This window comes from Nicotiana tomentosiformis, chromosome 8, assembly GCF_000390325.3.
Source record: "Nicotiana tomentosiformis chromosome 8, ASM39032v3, whole genome shotgun sequence".
Taxonomy (NCBI): Eukaryota; Viridiplantae; Streptophyta; class Magnoliopsida; order Solanales; family Solanaceae; genus Nicotiana; species Nicotiana tomentosiformis.
Genome location: NC_090819.1, coordinates 75,537,072 through 75,548,656, shown reverse-complemented (window position 1 = coordinate 75,548,656; position 11,585 = coordinate 75,537,072).

Sequence of the window (11,585 nt, the reverse complement as noted above, 5' to 3'; positions counted from 1 at the left end):
TTATTGCACAAGCACTGCGAGACCAATAAACGACGCGTCACAATACACAATATAAGACCCTGAACCTGTAGGCAACACCAATGTTGGAGCTGTAGTCAAAGCCATCTTGAGCTTCTGAAAGTTCTCTTCACATTCATCCGACCACCTGAATGGAGCACCTTTCTGGATCAATTTAGTAATAGGCAATGCAATAGATGAGAAACCCTCCATGAAGCAATGATAATAACCAGCCAAGTAGAGAAAACTCTGAATCTCAATAATTGAAGATGGCCTGGGCTAACTCTAAACTGCCTCTATTTTCTTCGGATCCACGTTAATCCCTTCACTGGACAATATGTGTCCCAAGAATGACACTGAAATAAGCCAGAATGCACACTTAGAGAATTTGGCATATAGTTTCTCCTCTCTCAGCCTCTGCAATACAATACCCAAGTGCTATACATGCTCCTCCTGGCTACGGGGGTACATCAGGATGTCATCAATATATACCACGATAAATGAGTCAAGATATGGTTGGAATACACTATTCATCAAGTGCATAAATGCTGCAGGGGCATTGGTCAGCCCAAAAGACATCACGAGAAATTCATAATGACCATAACGGGTCCTGAATGGCATCTTTATAATATCCGAATCCCAAATTTTCAACTGGTGATACCCTGATCTCAAATCAATTTTGGAGAATACCCTCTTTCCGTGAAGTTGGTCAAATAAATCATCAATACGTGGCAAAGGATACTTATTCTTGATTGTAACTTTGTTCAAATGCCACTAATCAATACATATCCGCATAGTACAATCTTTCTTTTTCACAAACAAAATCAGTGCACCCTTAGGTGGCACACTAGGCCTAATAAACCCCTTTTTAAGGAGTTCCTGAAGTTGCTCTTTCAATTCTTTCAATTCATCCGGTGTCATACGATACGGAAGAATAGAAATTGGCTGAGTGCCATGCACCAAGTCAATACCGAAATCAATATCCCTGTCGGGCGGCATACCCGATAGGTCTGCAGGAAATACATCCGGAAAGTCTTGTCCGACTGGTACTGAATCAAAAGTAGGAGTATCTAAATTGGCATCTCTCACAAAAGCCAAATATGACAAACACCCCTTCCCAACCATATGTTGGGCCTTCAAATAAGAAATTACCCTACTGGGAACATGATATAGAGAACCTGTCCATTCGACCTTCCGCAACCCCGGCATTGCTAACATCACGGTTTTTGCGTGACAGTCCAGAATAGCATGACATGGAGACAACCAATTGATACCCAGAATTACATCAAAATCAACCATACAGAGCAGTAAGAGATCAACTCTAGTCTCCAGACCCCAATAGTTACCACACAAGACCGATATGCACGGTCCACAATAATAATATCACGCACCGGCGTAGATACATGAACAGGTGAAACTAAAGACTCACGAGGCATATCCAGATAATGAGTAAAGTATAATGATACATACGAATAAGTAGAACCAAGGTCAAATAATATAGAAGCTTCCCTGTGGCACACTATGTCAATACATGTGATCATTGCATCTGAAGCAACAACATCTGGCCTGGCAGGAAAACCATAGAATCGGGCCTGACCACCATCTGATCGGCCTTCCCCTCTTGGGCGACCCCTAGCTGACTGAGCCCCACCACGAGCTGGTTGGGTAGGTGGCATAACTGGTAGTGCTGGTACTACTGGCCGAGAACTCTGCTGTGGATCCCCACTCAATAGCCTAGGACAATCACTCTTGTAATGACCAAATTCTTCGCACTCAAAACAACCCCTCCTCTAACGGAATTACTGCTCCTGATAACCCGAGGAATTACCTGTAGAAGCCTGAGCGGACGAGGCATGATGAGAACTCTGCGCTGGAAGTGCACTGAATGAAGACTGGACTGAGTGAGCACTGTAAGAACCGTGGCTAGCTGATGCACCACGATGAGCTGGACGGGTAATCTGAGCGGGCCTATAACGGTGACCCCTGTTGTGGTAGGATTGTCCCCCAGAAGGTATCTTACCAAAACTGCCCGAACCTCGAGGCCTCTTAGTCTCCCTGTCACCACACTCCTGGCTATGGACCACCTCTATCTGTCGAGCAATGTCAACCACCTAATCAAAAGGGGCACCAGATACCCTATCTCTAGTCATAAGCAATCGTAGCTGATACGTGAGTCCATCAATGAACCTCCTAATCCTCTCCCTATTAGTAGGAACCAACCAAACTGCGTGACGAGCCAATTCAGAAAACCTCATCTCGTTCTTGGTCATACACATGCCATCCCGCCGAAGCTGTTCAAATTGTCTGCGCAGCTCCTCCCTACGAGATTGCGACACGAACTTCTCCAAAAAGAGAATAGAGAACTCCTGCCATGTAAGTGGTACTGCACCGACCGGCCTGCGCCTCTCATAAGCCTCCTACCATCTGAAAAGTAGTGAACGAGACCCCACTGGTCTCAAGAATACCCGCTGTCCGAAGCATCCGCTGGCACTTATCTAGATTACCCTAAGCATCCTCTGACTCAGCACCCCTAAATGATGGAGGTCGAAGCCTCTCAAATATCTCAAGTCTTCTCTGCTCATCATCTGCCATAACAGGGACTACCGGGGCCTGAGCGACTGCAACTGGATGGGCTGGTAGTGTCCCCGGTATCTGAAGTCCCTGTACTACCTGATCTAGAGTACGAGTAACAAGGGTATGAGTACCTCCCCTAGCCTGAGAAGTGGCGGCCCTAACTGGTGGCACTGGTAGCTGACCGTCCAATCTGGTAGTATGTCTCCTCACCATATATGAGAGAATAAAATAATAGAAATTTAGTTTCCGGAATCAACAAGTTTGCACGATAAAATACAAGAAAAATGAAATTTTCCTAAGGGTTTGGTAGCCTCTCGAAGATAAGTATAGACGTCTCCGTACCGATCCGCTAGACTCTACTACACTTGCTCATGATTCGTGAGACCTATGTAACCTAGGCTCTGATACCAACTAGTCACGACCCAAAATCTCACCTGTCCTGATACCATATATTTTAAACAATCCCAAAACCCGGTGTCACAGAGTACATGAGCATCTAAATGATAACAAAGTCTGACTGCTAAAAATACTATCTAAAAATATAGAACAGTACAGAAACTGAAAGGAAAGAAAGTCAAGGTCTGCGGACGCCAAGCAGCAACCTCAAAAATCTCTAACATATAAAACTACGAAAAACTAGCAACCGCCGTGTCCGAAGGTACCTGGATCTGCACACGAGGTGCAGGGTGTAGTACGAGTACAACTAACTCAGGAAGTAACAATAATAAATAAGGAACTAAAAGTAGTGACGAGCTTCATAGTTAAGTCCAATTACAGTAATTTCCAATATCATAATGTAGGCATGCTTACAAGTTCACCATTTAAGCCCAAAACAGTAATTTCATGTCAAGTTCAACTAAAACATAAGATAATATCTCTCAGAAATTTCCAAACAGTGATATATGACAGCTGAAGTGCAAAAATAATGAAATCATATGCATCCTCTCAGGACCACAGTCACTCAGCTATTTCATTCACTCAACACTCATCACCCGCACTGAGTAGGTACCTTCGCTCACTGGGGGTGTGTACAGACTCCGAAGGGGCTCCTACAACCCAAGCTCTATAATTCGCACGACCAACTCACGTGCTATAGTATAATATATGGATCTTCACGGACAACTCACGTGTTGCACGGACAATTCACGTGCTGCACGGACAATTCACGTGATGCACGGACAACTCACGTGCTATAGTATCAATATCTGGATCCGCATGGATAACTCACGTGCTGCACGGACAACTCACGTGCTATAATATAATATCTCACAATCAGGCCCTCGACCTTACTTAGTCATAAATCTTTCCAATCTCTCGGGCTCTCAATGATCATGCAAATCAGCCCAAACAACAATAATATGATGCATTAATAATAGACAATAGAGACTGAGATAAAATAAATAAGTAAACTATGACTGAGTACAAAACAATAATTAAGAAGATAATTAAACAGGTACACGACCTCTGTGGGTCCCTACAGTGCCAACACATAATCTAAACATTATTTGTGGTTCAATTTCATTACTACATGGAGAATGTATAGATAACAACATATTATTCAACTGCACAGTTCCATGGAATTTTGACCAAATTACATTTCCTGCGGTGCACGACCACACGCCCGTCACCTAGCATGTGCGTCACCTGAAAACCAATCATATAACACATAATCCGGGGACTCATACCCTCAGGACCAAATTTCGAACTGTTACTTACCTCAAGCCGTGTAATTCTTTATTGTGCAATGTCTTTGCCTCGTGAATTGGCCTACAAATGCCTCGAATCTAGCCACAAATAATTCGATTCAATCAATAAAATTTATTGGAATTAATTCCATAAGAAAATACTAATTTTCCAACAAAATTTGAAATTTAGCTCAAAAATCGCCCATGGGGCCCACGTATCAGAACCCGAGAAAAGTTACAAAATACAAAATTCCCTTCAACCACGAGTCTAACCATACCACTTTTACCAAAATCAGACATCCACTCGACCCTCAAATCTTCAAATTAAACCAAGAGGGTTTCTAATCTTTCCAACTTAATTCACCCATTAAATGTTAAAAACAATCATGGATTCGGGTAATTTGACCAATAATGAGTTAAGAACACTTACCTCATTGTTTTCCTTGAAAATCTCCCAAATATCGCCTCTTCCCGAGCTCGAATCTGTCAAAAATGGAAAATGGGACGAAGTCTCATTTTCAGAACTTAAACTTTCTGTCCAGACCTCTCTTCTTCGCGAACGCGACAGGTCCCTCGTGTTCGCGAAGCACAAAATTGTGCTTCCCAACATTGCTCTTCGCGAACGCGAGTGCCCCTTTGCGAATGCAAAGGCAAAAACCCATGCCCACTAATTTTCACTTGGAGAACGCAGTACCAAAATGCGAACGCGATGCATAACCCAAACCCTCTTCGCTAACACGAAGGGCAAATCTTGCCTGCCTCAAATTCGCCTTCACGAACGTGAGGGCCCACTCGCGAATGTGAAGAAGCAAACCGAAAAAACACACTAGCAGTCTTCAGCCAACATGCCAAGTCCAAAAATGATCCGTTAACCTCCCAACACTCACCCGAGCCCCCAGGACCTCAACCAAACATTCCATCAATTCCCTAAACATCATTGATAAGTAAGGATTTTTACCGCTTATTTGCTCTCTTTTACTTACATTTTAGCTCAAAAATACTAAAAGGTATTCCCGAGAACTAATGAAATGTGCTTTCTTGCAGGGATATTGGGAAACGATCCAAAGAAGTGAAAATCAACTCAAAAAGGAGTAAAATTGGACAAGAACCAAAATAAGGCAAAAAGGGCTACAGTGCGGACCGCACAATACTGTGTGCGGCCACAAACTCTGAAGATGCACTGATATAATTCATTCACAGAGTGCGGACCGCACAATTATTGTGCGGCCACCGAAGACTAGATTCAGAGACTTGTAGTTTGGGAGCTTAAAGATGTGCGTACCGTAGTATTATTGTGAGGCTGCAGGATGCCAAAATGCGGACACACTCATAAATGTGCGGTCCGCATAATGAAGCCCAGATCCAGTCCAAGAATAAGAGTGCGGCCGCACTCAGAAATGTGTGGTCCTCACAATTAGAGGAAGTGCGGCCGCATCTCACTTTTATACGACCGCAGAAAGTCAACTTGGCCTGTCAATCTCAGAGTGCGGACCGCACGCATAATTGTGCGGCCATACAACCTTTGCAGGGGAAATTTTGTCAGATATTTTCAACTGGGTATAAATAGATCTTTTTGTCATTTTTAGGTTAAGTTTGGTGAACCTGAACACTTAAAGCCATTTTTATTTGCTGTATTGGGTAACTTTGTATTAGTTTAGCATTTAAACATTAGATTTTCTTTATTTAATCAATTATTATGCATTTTATCTTAGTTTCTTCTTTAATTTCTTTATTTTCCATGAGTAGTTAAACCCTTAGCTAGGGTTGTGACCCAATCCTAGTATGGGTACTTAATGGATGATTGATTTAGGGCTTATTTATGATTGGGTATATGATATTTAGCCTAGTTCTTGCTTGAATTTGAGAATGGATGGTTGCAAACGTTGATTCATGCCTAATTGACTTTGTCTTTACTTGAGAAAGAGAGACTAAGTCTAGGAAAACTTGGATAACAAGAATTTGGGGTGAACTCAAGAAATTGATAGCCCTAATTAAAGGGTCGAATCTAGCGATAGTAAGACCCGACTTGAGCATTTATCACTTGTTTCGTGAGATACCCATTTGGACTTGAGAAAGCGAAATTGGGCAACTCTAAATCCGTTAGGTAACCAAGTAGGCAGAAGTCTCAACCCTAGATCTTTTATAACTTGAAAAACAACACAAACCAAAAACATTGTCTCTTAGCTTTACAATTACAAGCATTAGCGTAAAGGTAGAAGTAGAAACAATAATTGAAAATGTGAAAGTGTAATCTTAGGCACGTCATACATTCATACTAGGTATATACCTAATCCCACATCGACTCGCGTTGGGTTTTTATTATTGCATCGATCACCTTGCAACCTAAATTAGTGGTGTGAGTTTAGGCGACATCAATTTTTGGTGTCGTTGCTGGGGAACAAAATGGATTTAGCTATATATTTAGTTTTGTGTGTGACTTGTCTTCTTTTTCTTCTGGGTTACTAACCCTTTTGTGAATCGATTGTAGGTAAAAAATGGCTCTTAACAATTATCCTCTAGGAAACATGCCATTTGGGCATGTGGACGTGGAAGATGACCCAGTTGAAGGGGTTCCTCTTGAAACTCATGCAAATAGACGAGGCAAACCGCCCAAGAAAATATTCTCGTTCCTCCCTCAAATCCACCAAGAGCGGCTCCACACCGGGTGTTGCCGAATGAAGGGTACGCAAGTGCCATAGTCTCGCCTCGCATTAGGGCGGGCAACTTTCAAATCACAAATGTTATGCTTACATTGCTTGAGCAATGGGATTCTTCACCGGAGCTCCGAATCGAAATGCGTACAAGCATTTAAAAGGATTTATGGACACCTGCTGGGTGAGTATATAGACCAACGCTTCCGAGGATGCTTTAAGGTTAAGACTATTTCCCTTTTCTCTACGGGGGAAAGCCTTAGACTGGTTAGAAAGGATTGCCAAGCCATTCTATCCTTACATGGGATGAATTGGCAGAAGTATTCATTATCAAGTTCTTTTCTCCCGGGAATATGGCTACTCTTAGAGACGAGATTCTAGCATTCAAACAAGAATCCAATGAGCCTTTGCATGAGATATGGGAGAGGTACCGCACTATGATGAAAGAGTGCCCGAATAATGACATGACCGAGACTATGATTCAACAAACCTTCTACAGGGGGATTAATACTACCAATCAATGCGTGGTCAACCAACTTGCCGGTGGAAATTTCATGACAACACCATATGCCGAAGATTGTGAAATCTTAGATGAAATAGCGGATACTTCATCGGCATGGAAAAGTATAGAAAATGTTTCTCAAGGCGATCCAAATGTGATTCACCTACACAAAGAATTGCACGATCATGGGCAAGCAATTGCCGAGTTGACCACTACAATGAATCAATTGGCCAAACCTCAACTTCAACAGGTTCAAGGTCCTAAGCAAGTAAATTCAATGCAAGGTGTCAATAAGATACTGAACAAGCGAAGGCAAAAGGGTCAACAAGTGCAAAACCGTGTGGAACAATTTGTGCAAGATGATAGTGGGTTCGACCAAGACGAATCATATAATGAGCAAGAGGAATAAGTATAATATGTGAATAACTACCAAGGGCAAAGGAACAACTCTCAAGGACCGAATCACCAACAATTGTGGTCTCAAGAAAATCAAAGAAATTGTAACAATCAAAACCACCAAGGCAATTGGAGTGGTAGTACAAACAATCAAAGTAATTGGAACAAAAACAATAATCAAGGCAATTGGAAAAATCAAGGCAACCAAGGCAATTAGGGTGGCAACAATCAAGGATATTGGGGAGGCAACAACCAAGGGGGTTGGAACGGTAACGAAGGGAATCAGGGGTCAGGCTCTCAAAGGCCTCCGATGTATCAAAAACCAAACAACCCACCTCCTTATCTATCTCAAGGTTCTAGTTCTTCCAACAATGAGATGGGACAGATCAAAAAAAATTTCAAACAAATGATGGACAAAAATGCCGACTCCGATGCTCAATTACCCTCTCAAAACACTTCAATCTGCAATTTGGAAGTTCAATTGGGGCAAATCTCGTAAGCTTTAAACACTCACCCTAAGGGGGAACTACCTAGTGATACGGTGGTGAACCCTAAGGGTGGGAACAACATGGGACATGCCATGGCCGTTACAACAAGGAGTGAAAGAGGTGGAGATGCAACCACCTCAAATCAAAGAAGAATTGTAGATGATGATGTAGTGGTTGAAGAAGATGAGATTCCAAGCAATGTGGTTCAAGCTAATGAAGAAGTGAGAATTGATATTGATGAGAATGTGGAGGAGACACAAGAACAAGTGAACCCATCTAGGGAACACGTGATTGACATACCAGAACCGGTAGTGCAAAAGGCCAAGGCACCAATGCCAAGGCCTCCTCCTCCATACCCTCAAATGCTCGCAAAGCAAAATAGTGAGAACCAATTCAAGAGGTTTATTTACATGATGAATAGCTTATCCATTAATGTTCCATTGGTTGAGGCGTTGGAACAAATGCCCAGTTATGCAAAGTTCATGAAGCAATTGGTGACAAAGAAAAGATCAATAAATTGTGAGACTATCAAGATGACACATCAAGTAAGTGCTATTGTATACTCAATGGCTCCAAAATTGGAAGATCCCGGTGCTTTCACAATCCCTTGCATTATTGGAAGCGCCGACTCTGCCAAAGCTCTATGTGATCTAGGGGTGAGTATCAACTTGATGCCCTAATCGATGTTCCAAACTTTGGGAATTGGGCAACCAAGACCCACATCTATGAGGTTACAAATGGAGGACCGTACTATGAAGAGACCATTGGGTATTATTGATGATGTGTTGGTTCATGTTGATAAGTTCATCCTTCTGGCAAACTTTGTGATTCTTGATTGCGAAGTGGACTATGAGGTGCCTATTATCTTGGGTAGACCTTTCCTTGCTACGGGGAAGGCTCTTGTTGATGTGGAAGCCGGTGAGCTCACCTTTCGGGTGGGCGATGAAAAGGTGTTTTTCCATGTGTGCAAATATATGAGGCAACCGAATAGCAACGGAGTTTGTTCATTTGTGGACTTAGTGACCGAGGTAATTGTTGATGATGCTAGTGCAATGATGAATGTTGGTGATACCTTGGAAGCCCTATTGCTTAATCATGATGATGATGAGAAGGATGGCTATGTGAAATGTGTAAATGCATTACAAGGAATGGGGTCGTATACTTATGAACCCCGAAAATCGTCCTTAGATCTTGAGAACAGGAAGACTCCTCCAACACAACCCTCAATCGAGGAGCCTCCCACTTTGGAGTTAAAGCCATTGCATTCACATCTCAGGTATGAGTTTCTTGGCCCATGTTCTACTTTACCTGTTATTCTTTCCTTTTTCTTAACTAACGTGCGGGTAGATTCTACTTTGGCGGTGCTCGAAAAGAGGAAGAAAGTTATAGGATGGACTTTTGCGGATATTCGGGGTATAAGCCCCACCTTTTGCATGCATAAGATTATTTTGGAGGAGGACACAAAACCCTCCGTTAAACATCAAAGAAGATTAAATGAAGCAATGCAATAGGTGGTGAAGAAGAAGATCATTAAATGGTTGGAAGTCGGGGTTGTCTACCCCATTTCCGATAGCCCGTGGACCTCTCCGGTGCAATGTGTCCCAAAGAAAGGGGGCATGACTTTGGTAACAAATGACAAGAACGAGTTGATCCCCACAAGGATGGTCACCAGGTGGAGAGTTTTTATAGACTATAGGAAGCTCAACAAAGTCACTCGGAAAGATCATTTTCCACTTCCATTTCTTGATCAAATGCTTGATCGGTTGGCCAGACGTGATTTTTAATGTTTCCTTGATGGATACTCCGGCTACAATCCAATTATTATTGTTCCAGAGGACCAAGATAAGACTACTTTCACTTGTCCCTATGGTACTTTCGCATTCTCACGGATGCCTTTTGGGTTATGCAATGCACCGAAAATGTTTCAACGGTGTATGATCGCCATCTTCACCGATATGGTGGAGGATTTTCTTGAGGTCTTCATGGATGACTTTTCTATGGTGGGGAACTCTTTTGATGAGTGCTTGGACAACTTGGACAAGGTATTGGCAATATGTAAGGAAACAAACTTGGTTTTGAATTGGGAAAAATGTCACTTCATGGTCGAGGAAGGCATACTCCTCGGCTACAAAATTTCAAAGCATGGTATTGAGGTCGATAAGGCCAAAATTGAGGTGATCTCCAAACTCCCTCCCCCTATATCCGTGAAGGGAGTGAGAAGCTTTTTGGGTCATGCAGGGTTCTATCGCCGATTCATCAAGGACTTTTCTAAGGTGGTAAACCCCTTGTGCAAACTTTTAGAGAAGGATGCCAAGTTCCATTTCAATGAAGATTGTATGAAGGCATTCGAATTGCTCAAGTTTAAGTTGACTACTACTCCTATTATTACTGTACCGGATTGGAGCTTACCTTTTGAGCTCATGTGTGATGCAAGTGATATGGTGATTGGAGCAGTGTTAGGGCAACGTATCAACAAAATCTTCCATCCGGTCTACTATGCTAGTAAGACCATGAATGATGCCCAAGTCAACTACATAGTGACAGAAAAAGAGCTCATTGCTATTGTTTTTGCTATGGAGAAGTTCCGCCCATACTTTATGGGTACAAAGGCAATTGTTCACACCGGCCATGCGGCGCTTCGATACTTGATGAGCAAGAAAGATTCTAAAGCAAGACTAATGTGGTGGGTGCTTCTTTTGCAAGAGTTTAATCTAGAGATTCAAGACCACAAAGGTAGTGAAAATCAAGTGGCGGACCACTTGTCTTGTTTTGAGGAGGAGGGGAGGCCACATGATGGCCTTGAGATAAATGATTCATTTCCCGACGAGCAACTCCTAGCCATTTCTATGACCGGGATGCCATGGTTCGCCGACTTAGCAAATTATCTTGTGAGTGGAATTGTACCGAATGAGTTCTCTTCAAACCAAATGAAGAAGCTCAAACGGGATTGTCTTGACTATTATTGGGATGAGCCTTATCTCTTTCGGATTTGTACTGATGGTGTGATTCGACGTGTACCGGAGGAGGAACAAATGGAAATTCTTAAGGCTTGCCACTCTTCGCCATATGGTGGTCACCATGGTGGAGCTAGAACGGCAACAAAAGTGTTGTGTTGTGGATTCTATTGGCCTACTCTTTACAAGCATGCTAGCAATCTCGTCAAGCATTGTGATGAATGTCAAAGGGATGTTGGGGTTTCTAAGAAGAATGAGATGCCCCTCACCACCATCTTGGAGATTGACATTTTTGATGTTTGGGGCATTGATTTCATGGGTCCATTTGTGAGCTCTTG